General features: G+C 39.7%; 1 long non-coding RNA gene across 1 annotated transcript; it reads left to right on the forward strand.

Annotated features, from left to right (window-relative positions):
• Positions 1 to 12090: 12090 nt before the first annotated feature.
• On the forward strand, positions 12091 to 15591 carry LOC125484805. Its single transcript, XR_007263625.1, has 3 exons — positions 12091 to 12181; positions 12445 to 12583; positions 15470 to 15591. It is a non-coding gene; the product is annotated as an uncharacterized LOC125484805 (long non-coding RNA).
• The last annotated feature ends 6478 nt before the right edge of the window (positions 15592 to 22069 follow it).

The raw sequence follows: 22069 nt of genomic DNA on the forward strand, positions 1-22069 counted from the left end.
ATTGACTAACCTCCATTACTTCTTATCTTAATATCAAAGGCACTCATCTTGAGACAACTGAAACATTTGTCTGCCACTCCATTTAACTATTCAGAAGGGGATACTGCAGTTATCATACTGTAGAGCCTTTAGAGGCATATTTATTTACTTAAAGCTGTCAGAAATATGACAACAATTGCCAATAATGAATATTGAAGCAACTCATCTGGACCATACCAACTGCATGCTTCTTTCTAACTTCTCCATATGATAATGTAGTGGGTAGCATTATTCCAGATCATACCAGGTGAAACTGAAATCAAGAAATTTTCGTTTTGTAAGCTTTTACCAGAAAAAAAATGTGAAAGCTGCTAGCTCTTTGTGATCAAAATCAGAAATTGGTGGAAAAACTCAGCCAATTCTGAAGGAGGGCCACTGGACCCGAAACATTAACTCTTCTTTCTCTCCACAGATGCTGCCAGATTGGTTGAGTATTTCCTGCAATTTCTGATTTTATTTCTGATTTCTGATTTAGTTGTTTGTAACCAACTGGTTCAACAATAAGTGAAGTCTGCCACACCTTTCTATACTTTACTGTATTCCCACACTAAAAAATTGGCACTTAATGACTCTGAAGTGATCTATCAAACCACTGTGTTGTGAGTAATTGCTGCAGAGTTCAACAGTAAGAAAAGATCTGACAGATATATTGACAATGACTCAGATGATATATCAGGAAAAGATTTTGGGAATCTCAGATCAGTTGCTCCATGAAAATGCTCCTCACTTATCAAGTTAGCAGAATTGTCCCAATAGAACAGGTTAATTACCAGTTTAATGTAGTGATGCTTAGCAGAACAAATGAAGTCAAACAAGATCAAGAAAACCCCCTGTGGATCCACTCAACAGATGAATCCATACTCCTCAATCTTGAACATAACTTAGAGCAGGCTTTGAGGAACACAAACACCTACAATGAGTTCTGGATGGTGGATTTTATCATTTACCGAAAACAATAGCTTGTTGGTTCTATCTCACATGAAGCTGATGGATGTGCTAAAGAAAAAGCTGCCAGATTTATTCTGCTTCTTATGATTAGGAAACCAAGATAAATTCCTCACTTGATCTCTTTTCTATCAAATTAACTGTCACATCAATCCGTTATAGTATTAATAGAGTGACAATTGCAAGGTCCTCCACAGTAAGTACAGCCTCCATAATTTGGCAATCATAATTGGAAATGGTCCTCGAGGTCTAACCCTAACCTTTTGTTCTTCAACTAGAAATGTTTTTGAGATGAATCTATCTGTTCCTTGGCAAGTTCAGCTTCAGTTTTTGACTCTTTTGGTCTTTCCTTTCTGTGCCTAAAGTGTTGTGAATTTGAAATATTAATTTGAATCTCCACTGTAATCAAATATATGTGGGAGACAAAGATACGGTTCATTTCTTTAAAAACGGAATCTCACTGCCATTTCAATCATCTTACAAATCCCGCATGTAAGAAGAATCTGTAACTTTGAAGGAAGTTTGGTGGAAATTGTGGATAGAATTGTAAGCAGAGTTACAGTGGCTGATCAGTAGAATCCCCAAGGAAATTTATGGCATTTGTTCAAATAGTAATATTGCTGAGGAAATTATTTGGAGGAGTTACTCAGCTGGAAATTAGTAATTTGCTATTTTTACAAAGAGTGTACATGTATCTACAGGAATAGAAACTGATGCAGGCACAAGCCATATGACACCAGGCATGAGAGAACTGTTACTTTTTGTCGGTATTTATGGGAATTGACACAGAAATACATGTGGATCATGCCATATGCAGGAGAAGTGAAATGTCTGCTGTTATTTGTTCAGATATAGGTCTTGAAACATGCAGCACAAAGTATGAGTGAATTGTCAGACTTTAGTCAATGTGCAATTTATACATGTGAAGTCATTAACACACACAAATGAATTGAAATTTTGGTTCAAAATTTCTGTGATTTTTCTTTGGCAAGTTCAATGCACAACTGACCAAGTAGCTGTAGCAATTAAACAAAGAACAACATTTGAATAAAATCTTAAGATTCCATTTTAGATTTGCATCAACTCACATGCAGTGGGTGACAGCCAATGAGGGAAGATGTTGCAGGCTGTAGTGGCATGAGCCTTGATACAGTAGCAGAGATAGACTGAGTGTGAGCTGATGGCACTTGCACTGGCAGACATTGACCTTCTTCCTACAGTGCCAGGTATTCCTCCAGACAGCTGCTACTGACCTAATCCAGGTGGCAACTTTACAAAAGGTTGGCATAGTCTGGTGCTGTAGTTTCTAGCGCTGGTCCTGGGAAAAGGAAGCCCTATCTCTGCACCACCCTACCCTTTAGGAGCTTTAAGACCCAGTCTGCAGAGCAGCACATTCAATTCCCCACCTCTGCCATGGCTAAGGCAAATGTCAGGAACTGTGCAGGGCATCTCCAGACTGACAGCTCTTGTCCAGGTGCTGAACCAGCTTTTAAAGGTGGCATGGATGTGACAGATGTCATTAATTCCAGTATATCCTGGTAGTGGAGAGCTGTTTCAGAGTTGTGGCTGGAATTCAATGTGAGGGATGTTATTGGGATACCTCACCCTAATACCATAACTCTGTAATTAATGAGACAAGTTTGGTAAGATATGCAAATGCCCTGGGACTTGTGGTAAAGTACACTTCAAAATACTTGTTGCAACTCACACCTAGGCAGAAAAACATAAGATATGGCCCATATCTCTGGCACACACAAGAGGACAGGTAATATTGTTGCCCTGTATACCACGAGCTTGGTTCTGGGTTTGAGATTTTGTCATCAAACATTCTGTTACTCAGCCAGCCAAAGGCTGCACTGGCATACTGGAGGTAATACATTTTATCAACAATTTCTGCCCTTTCTGAAAGCAGCTTCCCAGGGTAAAAGAATTGATTCATATTGTCGAGAGGTTCTCTGTGGATCTTGATAGTTAGGGGACTGTGTTGCAGTGTAGGCACAGGCTGGTAGAGGATGTTTGTCTTTTGAATGTTTAGCCAAAAGCCCATTTTGGGAAAAATATGGAGTTAACAGTAGATATTAGCACAAAGCCAAAAGGAGTTCATACGCTGGGTGAAAAATGTCTGTGTTATTAAAGAGACCTAAAGATAAAAACTTTACCCATAAATACTTTCACTGAATATTGTCCTTATCAAGTTAAGGAATGTTATTGCTGAATTTTTAAAAAGTGACTTTTGAACAAACTATGGTCAGCATCAAGAATTCTTAGGCCCAAGTTCAGGTACAAATCAAAGATATTTGTCTACTATGCCCAAACCCACCTCAATAAACAATTCCTCATAGCAACTGTGTGAATTTCTCACACCAACGATCCATTGAAACCCACCCCACCTCCACCCCAAGCTCAGATTGTGTGGTCAGTGCCAATTCACATCACATAAGGAGAGTGTCATCCTATGATCACAACACACAGGGACCTGGTATTGAAATTGCCCATCATTCATCACAGGGCTCCATCCAGCCATCAGTCATAATTAACTTTTGACCCCCTTAGTCTCTATAACAAGACATTATAGAGTGGACAAGAAACTTGAGTGTTGACACTGTGTTTCAAATTAACTTATAAAAGAACAACTTTGTCTCTACTTAACAATTAAGTCTGGACTGAATTATGAGCCCAGAGCATACAAGTGGAAGAAAAGGAGTATCAACCTCTACAATATCTCTCTGTATTCTCTGTCCAATTGTAAATATTAAAACTTCCCTTTATCTAAAAGGTCTCACAGACCACAAGCCCTCCCATGTTGATTGTCAGTAAGGTGCAACTTTGTGATATCATAATTCAAGATATCTTCTTAAACTGTCAGTCTTTCTATTGATGGTGCTTACACTACTACCTCATCTCAATACCACAGCTCTGTCCTTGAACAATGCACACTACATTTTCACTTGTTATTTCAATTGGCCCGCAATCCATCTTGAAAATTTCAACCCAGTGATCTTCTCAGCAATATCAAACCTTCAATCCTGTCTTAAAATCTCAGAACTCTTTTAAAGAAACTTAGGAACAAGCATTAAACTTCCTAAATTACATAAAAACAAGCAACATCAGCAGCATGAACTTATAATGGGGGAGCAAAAGGGAAATTCTGACAAGATATTTTCAGAAAAGACTGTCTTTCAAAAATTCCCCCATTTGTGTCACATCTTTCAGTAATATCTTGTGACTGCTTCTGCATGTTGCTAGGATGACAACAATTAAGGAAATTGTCACAGCTGAACCATGTTTAGCTGTCTAAACATTCTCCTCCTGCATCACCTCCTCCAGTCAAACCCTTTTCAGATCCTTGGTGTTGGTGAAGTTGCCAACTTTATCACTTGTGGTTCACACTTCAACACATTTTGAGTGGCAAAGCCAGCAAACTGCGGCAGGATCACAGTCTGATTTGGCAAGTCCTCGTTTATTTGCAAGGGGAATTAAAGTCTAGAGTAGTTTGAGGTGCTGCTTAACTAGTTTATTGACAACAATAGCTACTTCAACACATTGGTGTCACTCTAATGATAACTCCAGTGGTTTGTCGATCTGATTCAATCAGATGATTTCACCTAAACCTTAGTCCCAGCAACCAACATCAGGAGGCTGCTAGAATTATTTCGGTAATCATTGCATAGCAACAATATCAAGAAATGCAAATATAAATGACTTTGGATTGAGATTTTTAAGAATTTTCAGTCTAAATGAAACAAAAATATAAATACAAGCAGGAACAATATAGAAGACTATGTAAATCGAAATCTCAGTTGAAGTTTAAAGCTAGTGATTGACCATATCTCAAAAAGAATATACAATTAACTCTTTCATTATCGTGCCCAAAAGCAAAGCCCTTGAACACAATTTGCATTTTTAGTTGACTACCTCTATTGGTCATGTGATATATGAGACAGCATTGTTTTCCGTTTTCAAGGAGATAGGTACTAAACATAGTCTTCCAGCTAATGAAAATATACAGAATATATTTCTTTCTACTGTTCTATGAGAATGTATATATAAAATCGAAACTGTTAGGAGAATATGGCTTGGTAGTGACTGGTCCCTGGGGCATGTCACCAGTCTACGTGATAACGATTTTAAGGAGCTGATAATTACAATTCTCTCTCACAAACCTCTGAGCATAAAAGATGGAGGCTCAGGAGAAGGTTACACATCTGCTCCATCACGTGGAGATGCGGCGTAAGTCAAAAAATAAGATACTTTATAAAAGAAGGTACTTTATAAACAAAAGTAAACAAGGTGCTATGTTCATAAAGCATTAATTAAAGATGCATGTTATCAATAATACTGATAAAATTATGAAAACCCAATTGATCCTAACCATTACAGAACATTTTGACGAAGATTCTATCCTTGCTTATGTTCCTGTGTTTGTTTAATATTATGAGCCCAGCTGATGTTATTATGGAATAAGCCACTGACTGAAATCTGACTTGCTAGATCATATTTTGATTTTTTTTGGATTTAACAAGGTGGTCTCTCAGTGAAACATAAGCATACAATATTGCAGGGTTTAGTTTAACAATAAAACAGAATCTTATCACAGAAAAGAAATGAAGATTAAAATAGGAAAAAAAAATTACATGCAAACAGACTTCTGAAGATTTCAAAACACGCAATAAAAATATAAGAGCATTAATCCCAAATATACTTCCTGACAGTACTCACACCAGAGAGAATTCTATTCTATATCACAACTATGAGGGTTAATTTAACTGTGGCTTCAACTCCAAGTCTTGAGAATCTGACAATCTTTTCCCATAACCTCATACAACTGAGGTTAAATTTTCTCAGCTTCAAATAAAGCCATTAAGGGTTTTAACCAAATATTTCTCACCTGGAACCTTTTCTGAACTCCGTACCTTTAGGTACATTTTAAAAATCTAAACTATCTTCTGCTTTTCTTAGGAGTAATTGTTTTACACATTCAAATTCAGCAAAGAACTCTGCAAAACCATCCAAACTGAAACTAAAAAAAAATTTTTCATGCTGTGCGTGTTTCCCCAGGTCACAAAAATTCTAGAATCTTATATCTGAAAGGTTAATGCAGTGCATTATTTACTTTGTTCACTCATAAACTCGCTTGTAAATGTAAACAAAACACCATAACTCTCCAGAAAATCTTTCTTTTACACTGTATTTTAAAATAAATCACCATGGCTACAGAACTACTTACAAGTTAACTATAAAATCCCTTCAGGCACATGGAAAATCCATATGCCACTAGTTCAAATTCAAAAATCCAAACTCAAAAATAAATTATATATATATATATATATATAAAAATGGTACATTTTGCATCACAATTGATATCTGAATGGCTTAGATTATACATTGTTCATGCTTCATATTGCAATAGGCAAAGAGCATCATAATCTAAAACTGATACCATTATCAATATTTGTTTTTAATATTAAAAGTTTGTACAACTCAGGAGACTCAATAATCATTGAAGAAGAGAATTAAAAATGATTTTTTGTTGGTATTTATTAAAGGAGTTCCATAATATACATTAGAGATTTTTTTTGCCTTCCTTTGACAGGAAGAGGCATGTTTGTTGCAAGTCAAAAGCCAGCAAATACAATTTTGCAGAGTGCTTTAGCTTCAGTGAAATCTCTCAGAAAGCAGTAAATAAAAACTCTCTATTGTAGTCCCAGTGGCACTGAAGTAATTGAAGAATTTAATAGAGGAAGTTGTAATGTTGGCCAATTTTATCTTCAGGAAATAGAAAGGAAGCTATTAATTCCTGCTAAAGCTAATTTGTTGACCTGCAGACTGGATCAATCTCTATTACAGGGTCAGCAATAAAAATTTAAATGTAATCCTGTGCGAGGCAAAGAATTCCAATGCATTTCCCATTTATTTCCAAAATGTTCCCAATTAAACATTCCAAAACACATCCCCAGATAGGCAAGTGGCTATTATTAAAGACAAATCAGGATCCTGTGGTTAAATGAGAACTCCGAAGTAACTTTAGCTGGCTGACTCAGAAGACCTACAATGTTGGCCCACTGAGTAACACCTTTCAGGATTGGCTTTCAATACTGATTGGCACCATTGAAAGCTATTTTTAAAGGGGCACTCAGATCACAATTCCCAAGCATCCATGAGCATACAGATTAAATTTTTTAAACCTTGCTCATTCCAAATCAACAGTCACAGTTTCTCATGGGTGCCACTTTTCTTCCTTTGCTTAGGATGCAGGAATAGCTGAAAGAGGAAGAGCGTGAACAGCTGCTATTGCCTCAGCACCCGAGCTGGTAACAGGGTTTGATGGAAAAGGCTTTGTATTTCACCCACAGGATTTGTGGGTCATCATTTTCTTGGATAGGATTGAGTGGATACTGCCATCGGAAGATCCGTTTAACCAGGCAAATGTTGCTGATCTATGCAACATTCTGCAAAAGGATTTGCTACCTGCTGCTCCCTGTCGAATTGTTTCTCCGGTGTTATCAAAAGCATATGTAGTGAATAGAGTTGGTTGAAGATGGCATCTGTGATGCTGAAAACCTCAGGAGAAATTGGAGATGGATCATCTACCCAGCACTTCTGTTTGAATATGGAGGCAAATACTTCAGCCTTGTCTTTTCCACTGATGTCTGGACTCCCCCGTGTTTAATCATGGGAATATTTGTGAAGCCTCCACTTGATGTGAACTGTTTAAATGTCTGCCATTAATCTGATATGTTGGTTGTGGGAATGTTTAGACCTATCCATTACACACGGCTCCTTCTGTTTAGTAGTTAAGTAGCCCTATGTTGTAGCTTCACCAGGTTGACATCTTAATGTTAGATATGTCTGGTGCTGCTTTTGGCATGACTTTCTACACTTTTCATTGATCCAGGGTAGTCTTGCAATAGTAGAGTGCAGGATATGCTAGGCCATGGAGTTACAGATTGTAGCAGAATACAATTCTACTGCTGCTGATGGTCCACAGTGCTTTATAGTGTTTTGAGTTGCTAGATTTGTTCAAAGTCTGTCCCATTTGGTAAGGTGGTAGTGCCACACAACATGATGGAGTGTATCTTAAGAAGAGTTTTCATCTCCACTAGGACCATGTAGTGGTCACTCCTGCTGACCCTGATGTGGACAGATGTCTCTGTGACAGGTAAATTAATGAGAGCAAGGTCAAGGAGATTTCTCCCTCTTGTTCATTGCTGCAGGACCAGTCTAGCAGCAATTTCCTTTATGACTTAGCCAGCTTAGACAGTAGCAGCACTAACAAGCCATTCTTGGTGATGGACATTGAGGTTCCCCATTCAGAGTGCATTCTGTGTGCCATTATCACTCTCCATGCTTCATCCAAGTGGTGTTCAATAGAAGGACACATCCATCACATAAGGGAGGGGCAATATTGGGTAATCAGCGCGAGATTTCCTTGCTAGTGTTTGACGTGGTGCCATGAGATTCATAGGTCTGGATTGAACTAGCTTTATTGTCATTTACTCAAATGATTGTACCCATCTTAGGTACAATCCTTAGGTACAGATATTAGAGAAGTGAAGAAAAATTTACATTAAAGCTATACACAATATAACCATAAGTCAGAAAAACAAGAAGACTCACCAGACCCAAAATGTTAACTCTGTTTTTTCCTTCACAGATGCTACCAGACCTGCTGGGCTTTTCCAGCAACTTTGTTTTTGTTCCTGATTTACAGCATCCACAGTTCTTTCGGTTTTTATTTGATAACAAGTAAAAGCTTATTACCTACACACTACCTGTTGTTGGTCACTAATAGCCCCATTAACGACTATTCACCCTCCCAGCCTGATCGTTATCAACTCCTTTGTCTCTCCAATTGTCCTTCTCTCTCGGCTCTATCCTATTGTTTACTCCCTACCCCACCCACCTCCTTATTTTCTGCATACCATCAGTTCTGAGGAAGTGTCACCAGACTCGAAACGTTAATTCTGTTTTTTTCCTTCACAGATGCTGCTAGACCTGCTGAGCTTTTCCAGCAACTTTGTTTTTGTTGCTGATTCACAGCATCCGCAGTTCTTTCGGTTTTTATTGGAGGTTGGGAATTAGAGGGAAGGGAGAGAAGGGAGGAGAGAGGGAGGAAACAAAAAGAAAAAGACTAGGCAGAGGGTAGGAGCTCGGGCTGGAACATCCTACTCCACCACCATCTTACCAGAATGTCTGGAGTCAATGTTGAGGATTTCCAAGGAAACTCCTTCCCAACTGTATACCACCTCTAGAGGGTCTGTTCTGCTGGTTGAACAGGACATGCTCACCAGGATCGTGATAATGGTGTCTGAAGCATAATCAGGCTCATGGAGTCATATTTTACAATGTCAGACTGAGGCTTGACTAGTCTCTTGGACAGTTCTCGCAAACATTGGATTGACCGTGCTGTTTGTCATTGTTGTTTCTGGTCCTTAGGTTGATGCCAGGTGGTGTGTCCCATTTTATTCCTTTCTTTATGGTGATTTGATACAATTGAGCAGCTTGCTAGGCCTTTTCAGAAGGCAGTTAAACGTTAATCATATTGCTGTGTGTCTGGAGTCACCTATAGGCCAGATCAGGTAATGATGGCAGATTTCCTTCCCTTAAGGACATAAGTGAACCAAATAGTTCTTTTATTTCAATCAACAGTGATTACATGGTTATCATTAGGGTAGCTTTTATTTCCACATTTTGTTTTCCTTTTTATATGTTGCTGTATAAAATCATCTTCAATCACTCTGTAATACAGTCAATGTGGTGTCTTTAGTAAATCACTTCTGTATATCTAATGCATAGTAACATCAGTTAGCACAGAGCCCAGGTTATGTAGGTAAATCTGTGATATTGTAGTTGTGTTCATGGTTAGTATTGTTAATAAACTTAAAGACATCTGTCACAACAAAAATCTGATTCTCTGTTGTATGGGTTATATGGAAACAGATGGAGCAGCTTATTACCATGCTGCCAACATGCCCAGATCTACATATGATCATGATCCATAGTGATTAAATTCACTAATTACTACACCAAAGATTCTAGACTGCAACATTGAATCTATCCATCACCTGACTACCTTTTGCCTTGATCAATTTGATGCTAACTGCAACTCCATCAGCAATGAAGTGTTACATGTGAAAGGCAGTGCCTGATGAGTCTCCTTGTAAGTGCAGTATTCACATTCAAGAAAAGCTTAAACTGAAATTGGATTCCATAGTGCAAAATATCACCTTCAGGAAAATAAAGCATTATTCTGATTGGTGCTTGGTTATAATTTCGATGTCTAACACAGACCAGGTTCCCAAATTACCATTTTGAGTGCTCTATAGCAAGCTTCCAAGACCTGCAATGCCAGAGATATTCCTTTACACCTACGAGTGGATGTTATTGAATCTGAACTGGAAAACAGTCTCATGAATCTCATACATTTTGATCATAGCTGAGCAGAGAAGGTTCAGAAAGTTCAGAAAATCATCATTAATGTGTGGCCTGAATGCATCCAACAAGTCCTGAACCACTTTGTTTTTAGAAACAAACAAGTTCTATATCAAGGCATACTGAACCATAGGTTGTCAGGGTGCAGAAAAAAAAACAAGAGATTGGTGCATGATGCTGCCAGACCTCCTCAGTTTTTCCAGCAATTTCTGTTTCTGTTTCTGATTAGTTCTTCCGTTTTCTTTTCACAAACAAGACAAGGCCATGTAGGGGTGGTGGGTTTTGGGGGGTGGGGATGTGGGAGTGAGAGAGGGTGAAAGGATGTAAGTAAAATGGAGACCAGACATCATGATGTCAGGCTCTGAAGTTGTAGAATTCATTATTGAGTCCTAGAGGCTATAAATTGCCTAAGTGGAACATGAGGTGTTGTTCTTCACTTTTGTATTGTGCTTTGTTGGAACATTGTAGCAGGGCCAAAACATTAGCATGAGAGAAAGCTGATTTACTGAAACGGCAAGCAACTAGAAGATCAGGGTCATTCCAATGGACAGAGCAGAGAAATTCTGCAAAGTGGTCACCTAGTCTGCATTAAGTCTTGCCAATATATTGGAGACCACACTGAGCAGCAACTACAGTAGACTAGACTGAAAGAAGTGAAGTGAAATGCTGCTTCACCTGGAAAGCATACTTGGGACCTTGGGCAAATGAGGATTAGGGTTAGGGTGCAAAATGCAGTCTCCTTTACATTGACCCTCACCCAGTTCTTTCAAATGCACAGAAACACGATCAGAATCAGAATAATTATATAATAACACTCTTGTAAAGGAGTTGTGCATTCTTATTAGTAAGAGGGAGGACGAAGTAACTGATAAGCAGAGGAAATGGTTATGTTACTAAGCTGGCAATCTAAAGGCCCAGACTAAGGCACTGGTTATACGGGTTCAAATCCACTCATGGCAGTTGGTGGGATTTAAATTTAATTTTAAAAAATCAGGAATTTAAAAATGGTCTTTGCTTTGGTGACCTTGAAACTATCATCACTTATTGTTGAAAACCCACCTGACTCACTAATGACCTTTAGGAATAGAAATAAGCAATGCAATGTGACTCCAGGCCCAGAGCAATGTGGTTGACTGTTAATTGCTCTCAAGAGCAATTGCAGGTGAGCAACAAGTTCTGGGCTTTCCGTCAATACCCACATCCAATGGACAAAAAAATAAAAAGATTATGTTTGGGAAGTTCTGCTCTGCTAGCGTAACTTTGCCTTAAGTTAACAGGAATCCCATTAAATCGAGCGTAATACTGGTTTTCCTAATCAGTCTTCTTGCTTTACAAATTATTGAAACTGCTATGGTGAACAAATCCTGGAATTACTCTGCTCTCTGTATTAGTCTTCACTGAGTATCCACATACCTTTGAATCAACTTAAAATCCTCATCCTAGTCCCTCCACGGTTTAACATTTTTATCCTAAACTTGCAATCCTTCTAGACATTTGCCCAGTCTACACACTCCGCCTCACTGAGATTGCTGTCACATCTTCTTCCCCATTTCCTATATGCCGTCATTAGAAGCTACTTTTACAGCCACATGCTTCCACTTCCTGGTACTGGCTTCCTAGAATCCTCCATTTTGACATCCCCATCCCTGCTTTGAAAGACTTCCCAATCCTGACTTGAGCTTCCCCGTGCCCCCAGAATTTCTCTGTAATCCCTTTTCTCCCCTTGTGTTCAATATTTGTTTTCAAGACCTCTGAATGTCTAGAAGTACGTGTTAATGTTGTTGCAGGAAACTTGTGACTCGCTTGTTGGTACCACAGTACAATTTGCCACGTGTTCAAATTTTTCTCTGATCAACAATCAGTAGTTTTGTCAGATATCTATTTTGTTACGTTGTCTCTGGTTCTGATATCACTTAAGTCCCATTTTTTCTTTCATTTAGACTTAATTTACACCATTAGTATTGTATTACTGCCATCTTATGGTGACATCTGGAAAACATATTCATTCATAATGTTGATTCTTTACAGGCCAGCAGAGGCATATTGGGATGTATGCTCAATCTCCTAAAATGGATATCAAGTTTACATCCTCCATTATCCCACCTACTTCTGGGTTCCACAGGCTGGTTTGGATGCTGGCACAAAACTACATGGAGCTGGTAGGCAGGTAATTTAAAAATTCTACTAGGCAATCAGGTACTACCTTAACCAAGCAATTGGGCTTTAGTAACCTGTTTATCTATTTCCCAAGGTGTCAGCAACTTGCCAGAGTCAAACCGGGCACAATGGGGACTGCTTCTTCAGTGAATCTAATTTTAATCAGGGGAACTGAAGAGTTCCAAACAAGGTCAAGTGGGAGAAGGTGTTGTGCACAACACTTCCTAATGTGAGCTTTCACTGCTTGAGCGATTACTCCCAAATACCTGTGAGCCACCTCACCCATCTTCCACTTCACTCGTTGCATTTCCTATTCCAGTCTTCTCCCCACATCCACATGCCACTCCACCGTTCAGAGGATTTGGATAAACTGGAAGGAAACATGATTCCCAATACATGGTGGCCAGGCAAATAATACCCCTTGACATATGTGCACACTCGTGCCTAAGGATCTCAAGATTTCAGAGCAGGTTATTGCTGACATCTGACATTTCAGGTCGGGACCCTTCGTCAGAAATTGGGGAGGGTAAAGGGGGCTCTGAAATAACTAGAGAGAGGGGGGTTGGGCTGGGGAAGGTAGGTGAGTGCAGGTAGGCAGTGTTGGGGATTGGTCAGTGAGGTGGGAGGAACGGATAGGTGGGACAGAAGATGGACAGGTGCACCACTCCCTACCTGCACTCACCTATTACCATCCCACCTACCTTCCCCAGCCCCAACCCCCTCCTCTATTTATTTCAGAGCCCCCTTCACCCTCCCCCATTTCTGAAGAAGGGTTCCGACCCGAAACGTTAGCTTTCCTGCTCCTCTGATGATGCCTGGCCTGCTGTGTTCCTCCAGCTCCACATTTTGTTATCTCTGACTCCGGCATCAGCAGTTCTTACTATCTCTGTTGCTGACATCTACAGCCTTCTGAAACAAGACATCCTTCCCAGTGTAGTTGGTGGGCACAGACTGGCAAAGTGCCAATCACTAGAAGCACCCACTGCCACACCCCTCATCCTGAGCCTCAGGAGGTTGTGTGCTGTTTTTAAGGAGAGAAAGTAAAGAGTTGTGCGTGTTTAAAATGGCTTGTTTGGATAAGGAGGGAAGGATGGTGTTTGAAGAGAGTGAATCTGAGTCTGTGGTTGTGAGAAAGCAGTAGGCTGAGGCTAAATGTAAGTGAGAGCTCATTATTCAGCTGGGGTTGTAAGATGCCTGGAAAGGTAGAAATAAGTAGAGCTGTAAGATGTGTTGTCCTGAGCATTGCTGTGCAAGAGAGCACTGGGAAAATCAGAGTAAGAGGCTTGACACATCAAAGTGTTATGCCCTTCACCTGTTAAACCCTCCTGAGATTCTGGATTCTTTTGGCGCATTGTTTTCAGGTCAAACCGATGACATTTCCGTTGTTAATTTCTTCAGTCATTCCCACCCTTGCCTGCCTAATTGGAGAAGCTAGCCTCTTTCTCACATCCTTAACAAACACCAATCCATTGCTGTTTCTCAAAACTCCCTGCAGCTAAAAGTGGGAGGCCCCGGTTAGGAAAGCTTTTCCAGGTCTCCTCTTCAGTCTTGCACAGTCTCAGTTAAAGAGCTGCTGCAAACTATGCTGGAAATCCACTGGATCCCAAGCTGCCAATGGATCTGCCAGTTGGCTGGGATGACCTTTTAGAAATTTCTGCCATTTATATAAATAATGGCCAGAAAATATTATGAGTATAAATGCAGTTTTCAGTTATCTGGCGAAATACAAGTAAAAAAATGTGACTATCTCTGAAGAATTCCCTACTGAGTCTTTTATCTCATTTCTCCAATTTTTACCTTTCTTCTCTTGAAGGAAGCCAATTGTCTTTCAGTGGGTGCTAGGCCTGCTCTAGGACCTCTTCAATTGCCATTCATGTCTGAGCTTAACTAAATGTTGGCAAGTTACTGTATCACAGAAGGGAGACCAATTGAGCATTAACTTATTCGTCCAGCAAAGGACACTTAATGGTGACTAAATCAGCAATCATATCTGAATTTTCTCTCTCTAATCTTAGAGTGCTAAGCTCTGTTATCAAAACCCGAGATCAGCTCACTAAACAGATGCTTGAACCTGAGACTCTTATTTGCTTGGCATGTGTTGTCATAGTGCCACACATGCCATTTCATTTACTAACCAGCGTATGAGGAGGAAATCTTTAGACTAGCATATTTAAAGGTCAGAAAGTCCTAAAAATAGCTAGTTCTAAGAATTGCTCTCAAACTCTGCACCATCAGCATTTTTACATATATGCTGCATAAATATTACAGATTCATTTTCTGAGGGCCTTTTGTCCTGTACACAATATCACAGGATGAAGAATAACACAAAACCTGTTCTAATGCTTCCCAAATATTTACTTGTTCCTGGATATTAGATGGTGAGTGAGAGCACCTTTGATAGTGGCTCGCTTATCCTGAAAGGAAATGCAGTGCTCAGTATCAACCTTGTGGAGACTAGGAACTGGCTGTTGCTTACTTGTACAGAACTCAGACACAATGTTCCACTCTGCAGCCTTGTCCTGTTATCAGAATGGTCAGGGGAGACAAAGGAATCAAGGTGAAGAACAGGTTGAGGGTGGATAGACAAAGAGAATGATGGATCAATCAACTGGCTGTATTTACAGATTGGGTGAATTCGGAGGGTAGAGAAATTGAGGGTTGAATTTGTTGAAGGGATCGATGAACTAAAGAGTTAGTTTGAATGTTTGTTAGACAGAATGTGTGAATAGACTGAAGGTGTGGATGAATCAATGATAGGAATGGATTGAGGTTTAGTGGGGGGATGGATAACCCCTATAGCTGTGTTAAGGGTAGAGCTTGAGTACAATGCTCCGTTCGGTGCTCCTCTGCTTGCCAGTCGCTTTACCTTTCCCTTCTTTTTCTTTCTCCCCTTCAGAGATTTTCTTTTTCTTGCCCTGCCGCCCAACCCCAACCATGCTCTACCTGGAGAGTGGAGTTGAGGAGCAGAGTGAGGGGCCATGTCTCGCGGCAGAGCAGAGCACGGGCCGTGTCCCGTGGCAGAGCAGAGCGAGCACGGGCCGTGTTCCGCGATGGAACAAACGGGCAATTCCAGGATTGGCGGCAAAGCGATTCCTGGATGGAGGCCAGCACATGGAGGTGGCATAGCCTCATGCTCTGGGGCCTGCAGGCATAGACTGGAACTTAAGTACTTATGGTCACTTATTATCACTCTGGACTTTTTCACTGTTTCATGCTAATCTATATTCTTTTTTACTCTGTAACAACACTGTATTTTCTACTCTGTAAAATTTGTGTTTAGGTACTTGTGCCTAAGATGGCACCATTAAAGGCAGCCATTGTAAAAACTTTACTCCGTACTCCTGCACTTCTGTATTGGAGTATATGTGACAAATAAAGGATACTCTTCTATTTGCTGTTGGGACTCAAAGTTGTGGTCACAAACAGCTCTGATTACACTGCCAAGTCAGTAAGGGATTTAAAACAAAAAGTTTGCAAAATAAACTGTACCCCTCAACCTCGTTTCTTGTCATTTGTGGGGCTGGTCAGATAGTTCTTGCCAAAGTAGATGTTGATTCACTTCTGCTTGTTTCAATGTAACACATATAACAGAAACTGACAGAATGCAGCCAAGCTGTATGCAAGCCCAAGGGACAAAAATAGACTTTTCTATTTATTTCTTTGACAGTAAACCATGTGAGGGCTATGTAGGTATGTGAGTGCGAACATTTGCATCAACACTCCTCTGAGTCACAACGCAGCTTAGGACTCTGCCACTGACAGATCTCATGCACCCTGAACATTGTGATAAAATAGGAATGTTAACCATTTGATGTTCTTCATTATCAAATGTTTTAATTATTTTATTTCACAGTTTAATTTTCTATCTAGGTTGATAATCTTTGAGTGTGCGTCATCGGATGAATAATCATGTTATTCTATTTTGCATCCTAATTTGTTAGGGAATGCACAAATTTATGTGGCTATCAAAATGAGGAATTTCAGTACACGGAGCTCTCAGGTCAAGTGCAATACAGCAGAATGTTCCATAAAACTCCCTTTGATCTTCCCCAAACATATGCCTCTAATATTATTCAGAAAAATACAACTTCCATTTGTCACAATTGTTCTAGATAAAACAAAAACAATGTGAGCAGTACAGTGGCTCAGTGGTTAGCACTGCTACCTCACAGTGTGAGGGACCTGAGATTGATTCCAGTCTTGGGTGACTGTCTGTATGGAGTTTGCATGTTCTCCCTGTGTTTGTGTGGGTTTCTGCTGGGTGCTCTAGTTTCCTCCAACAGTCCAAAACTGTGTAGTTTAGTTGGGTTGGCCATGGTAAATTACCCCATATTGCCCAGGGATGTATAGGCTAGGTGGATTAACTGTGGAAAATGTGGGGCTATGGGAATTGGGGCAGGGGGTGTCCTGAGTGGAATGCTCTTGGGAGGTTTGGTGTAGATTGATGGGCCAAATAGCCTTTTCCTGCACTCTATGAAAGGATTGAAACATATGCCACTATATTGTTTTGGATTATGAGAGTCAAGATTTCAGCATATTCTGTGGCAATAGAAATGTGACTGGACAGCTTTTATTCAATTGAAGTTAAGACATTAGCAACAAAAATGTTTATTGAAATGTGAATGTTGAAGTTTATGATGATTACATCTCAGTGATACTTTCTGTCTGAGATGATGGTCTACTTTGATTAAGGTCAATTGTTGCTTTCTAAATATGAACCCAGATCAAATCCCTTAACAAGAATACCACATCTTCTAATGACACAGCTTTACAAATGATATAAATCTTTGCAGAATTTACTCCAGTTGTTTCATCTTCTTCCCTTACTCATGTGTTCTCAGATCTTTGTCCATGCCTCACTGCATTCAGGATCACGTATGAGAGGCTGTTGCTTCATTTCCCTTCTTTTGGAATCAGCCTAAATGCTGCTTGGTTGCATCTTCTTGTATATGGCCCAACTGATATGAAGTGGTTGGCATACTGATGAATAGGATAGAATTGTGGATGGATACATCGGTTTTACTGAAGGCATAGTATTGAACATAGCATTGAACATCAGCACACTGCACTGTTAGAGTGCGTAATAGTTTGATAAGTTCACATAATAACTTGTGTGCATGATTTACCTTTTATAACAGTAATGTAGTCTATCCTTGGCATTCAATGCAACACAGTAAGACTGATCTTTTGACGGACCAGTACTTCCCAAGTATATATTGATAGTTGTGCTCCAGCTAATATATGATTCTACTTTGACTCATCTATTATATTACAGATTGTATGTGAACTGAAAGCAAAGCATTCCTGCTCCCCAGAAAAGAGAGAGTGGACACCACATAAAACAATGCGAGGAAAAGAGGAAGACGTCTAAGAGTTGACATCGCAGTAAAATCATGAGCTGATTGTTTGTTGAGCAGCCGCCATTGGTGATTAGGTTTCAACTAAATTTCTAATTAAATTTCTAATTCTAGTCTAGTAAAACTAGGATTCATAGGAGAGAACTAGCTTGTGAGCAAAGGTGTAGAATTTCTACTTCCTACTATTCACCAGTTTTAGTTAATAGTGCAAGAGTAAGGTTAAAGTAAGTAAAGTTATAAAGTACAAAATGTAAGCCCCAGTATTTCAGAGCAGCCAAGCGGAATGCCTGTCTTGCAGCATGCAAGGAGTCTTAGTAACCTCTTGTGACCTAGACATGTGCAAAAAGTGTCACAGTCTGCACAAACCTGAGCTCCAGAGCTCAAGCTGTGTGTGGCTAAAGTCACTGATATGCATCCACGAGATGGAAAACTGCGCGGATAGCACATTCAGAGGGGCAGTTTAGGGGGAAGCAAAAAGATTGAGAATGGCTGACTGTCAGACAGTCCAAGAGAAGCAGACAGGTAGTCCAGAGGAAGTCTTTAGAAACCTTTCTCACTAACCGGTTTCCAATTCTGTACGTTGGTGAGGGCGATGGATCTTCAAAGGACTGCAGCAAGTGCCAAACCCATGGAGCCACCGTAGCCAAGCTTTACAGGAGGGGAGAAACAACAACAGAAGGATAGTACCGAAAGGGGATTCTTTAATTTGGGGAACAGACAGGCATTTCTGTGGCCATCAATGTAACTCCAGGATGGTTTGTTGCCTCCTTGGTGCTAGGGTCAAGGATGCTATAGAACAGTTCAGGAAATCCGAGTGAAGCATGGTGAAGAGATCAAGGTTGTGGTATACACAGGTACTAATGACATAGATAGGAAGGAGCATTTTTTCTGAAGTAGGGTCCAGACCCGAAATGTCAGCTTTCCTGCTCCTCTGGTGCTGCCTGGCCTGCTGTGTTTATCCAGCTCTACACCTTGTTATCTCTTTATCATTGATAGGAAGTAGATGTGTTCCTGCAATCACAATTTAAACCGCTAATTAATTAGTAAGTAAGACCTCTAAAGTAGTAATCCCCAGATTACTCCCAGTGCCATGTGCAAGTCAGTAGAGAAATAGAAAGGTAAGACACATGAATGTGTGGCTGGTAAGATGTTGCAGGAAGGTGGGCTTTAGATTCTTGAGACTCTGTGATTGTCCCTGAGGGAGATGGTACCTGCACAAGCTGATGGGTTGCATCTGAACAGAACCAGAATTGATTTCCTTTTGGAACGCTTTGCTAGTGCTGTCGGGGAGGGTTTAAACTAGCTTAGGCAGACCTGGGTGTTAACTTTTCTGACTGCAACAGTTTCAGAAAAGTTAAGGAAGGAATTAAAGGTGGAGGTGTGGCATTTTCACTTACAGACAGCATTACAGTACTATGGAAGAGGATGCTTCAGAATATTCGAAGACAGATTGATTTGGCTAAAGCTAAAAAATAAGAAGGCTGCAATTACATTGTTCAGTAGAATATGTAGACCATCAGCTAGTTGGAAGAATATCGAGGATCAAACCCGCAAGGAAATTACAAGGAGGTTTAAACATCATAGAGTAGTTATGAGGGACTTTAATTGCCTGTATATTAGACTAAGATAGTAGTAGCATAAGGGTCAGTGATGGACAAGTATTCCTGAATTGTGTTCAGGAAAGTTTTGTACGTAGCAATATGTGTCCAGTCTAACAAGAAAGAGGGCACTGCTGGACTTGGTACTTGGAAATGAGGTGGTAAATCAAATAACAAGAGAGGAATATTTAGGGTCTAGTGAGCATTGTATCATTAGGATTAGGATGATGGTAGAAACTGACATCCATCAATCTGGAGTTGGATAAATCAACTGGTAGATATTTGATGTCAGTGGGGCAAGAACAAAATGGGCTGAATAGATTGGAACCAGGAAAAATAGTACCTGACCAATGAACTACCTTCAAAGAGGAGATGGTTTGGGGACAATCAAGGTATATTCCTTCAAATGCAAAAGGTAAGATAAACACTTCTAGAGCTCCCTGGGTGATAAAAGGACATAGAAATTAAAGAAGAGTATGAATTATGTCAGGTATCGTGTAGTAATACATTTGAATGCAAATGTAGGAGGTGGTAAAGGAGAAGTTGAGCCATTTAGGGGTCAAACAAGGGATCTACACTCAAAGGCAAGAGACCTGGCTGAAATGTTAAATTAATACTTTGCAACTGTCTTTATTTATGCGGAAGATGCTGCCCAGGCCATCATGACAGAGAAGGAACTCAGTCACTAGAAGGATTTATAATTGACAAGGAAGGGGTGTTGGTTGAGCTTTCAGTACCAGGACCAGAAAAGATGAATTCAAGGGTGTTGAAGAAAGTGAGGAGGGACATCGGTAATTATTTTTTAATCTTTCCTGAATTTGGGGATGGCCCCAGTTGATTGAGGAATTGCAAACATTAGGCTCTTGTTCAAAAAAAAGTTGTAAAAGTCACCCTCACAATTACAGAACAGTCAGTTTAAATTCAATGGTGGTGAAACTTCTCGCAAACAAAATGGGATTCAGTTATTGGAAAAACGTGGTTTGATTTGGGTGAGTCAGCATAGATTTGAAAAGAGAAAATCATACCTAACTTGCTGAAGTTTATTGAAAAGGTAACACAGAGGATTGATGAGGGGAAGGCTATTGATATGATGTACATGGACTTCCAAAAGGTGTTCAATACTGCATCACATAACGGATTTGTGAGGGAAGTTATAGGTCATGGAATGTTAGAGGAGTAGCAATGTAGAAATGAAATTGGCTGTAACATGTGTAACAGAAGTAACAGAAAGTAATGGCTAATGGGCAGTTTTCAGGCTGGAAGAAGGTTTGTAGTGGAACTCCTCAGTGGTTGTTATTGGGACTCCTGTGTTTCCTGCGAGATATCAAGACCTTGGCATGTAGGAGATAATTTAAAAGTTTTGCAGATGATACAAAACTTGGGAGAATTGTACTCTGTGAGGAGGACAGTATAGAAGTTTGAGAGGCCATTAAATTGTTGGTGATGTGGTTGGGTAGCTGGCAAATAAAGTTCAGTATGGAAGTGATGCAGTTTGGTAACAAGACCATAGAGTGAAATCTAAAGTAATAAAATATAAAATACATATTTTAAAGGTGTGCAGGAATTTATTAAAGGTGGCAGGACAAATGAAGAGAGTAATTAATAAAGCATGAAATATTTATTAATAGGGGCATAGAGTACAAGAGAAACAATAATTTTGAACTTGTATTAGGCACTTGTTAGATGTCAGCTGGACTTTTGTGTACAGTTTTGAATACCACACTATACGAAGAATGCTAATACATTGGACAGAGTACAGAAGAGGTGTATGAGAATGATTGGTTCCAGCAATGAGACACTTCAGTTATGAGGAATGTGTGCAGATGTTGAGGCTGTTTTCCTTAAAGACAAAAAGGCTAAAAGGAGATTTGGTAGAAGGTTTCAAACCATAAGGGGTCCAGATAGAATGCATAGGAAGAAACTGTTCCCACTCATAAATGAATTGAGAAACAGAAGGCACAGTGTTGGTGCTTTACAAAAGAAGCAAAAGCATGGCGAAAGAAAGTCTTTCTCACACAGTGAGTAGTTAGGGTCTGAATGAGGGGTCTGGAGGTAGGTTCAGTTGAGGTATTTAAGAGAATATTGGATGATTATTTAAATAGAAACAACATGCAGGGTTACAGGGAATAGGTAAGAGATTGGCACAAAGTTAAAATGCTCAGAGAGCCAGTGCAGATATGATGGACCAAATGGCCCCTTTCTGCACCAGAATGATACTGTGACTGTGTTGTTTAGTACACTCACTATTATTGACCAAACTGTGCTAACAATCATGTTACATGTTTCTTTGCAAAACAATGGTTCCTTTCACCTGATGATGTATAGAGTAGATAACAATGTAGATTCACTTTGTATCTGATTACAAAATGACACAGAGGGTAAATAATTGGTTGTATTGAAGATATTTTGCAATGTCATGAATTTACAAAAGTAAACTTATGAAATATATATCCATTTCATAATAAAGATACAAAACTCATGTTGAAAATGTTTCATAAAAAGGCAGAAAAATAATTTATTTACAAGCAACAAGAATGACTA

This window comes from Rhincodon typus, chromosome 14, assembly GCF_021869965.1.
Source record: "Rhincodon typus isolate 14 chromosome 14, sRhiTyp1.1, whole genome shotgun sequence".
Lineage (NCBI taxonomy): Eukaryota > Metazoa > Chordata > Chondrichthyes > Orectolobiformes > Rhincodontidae > Rhincodon > Rhincodon typus.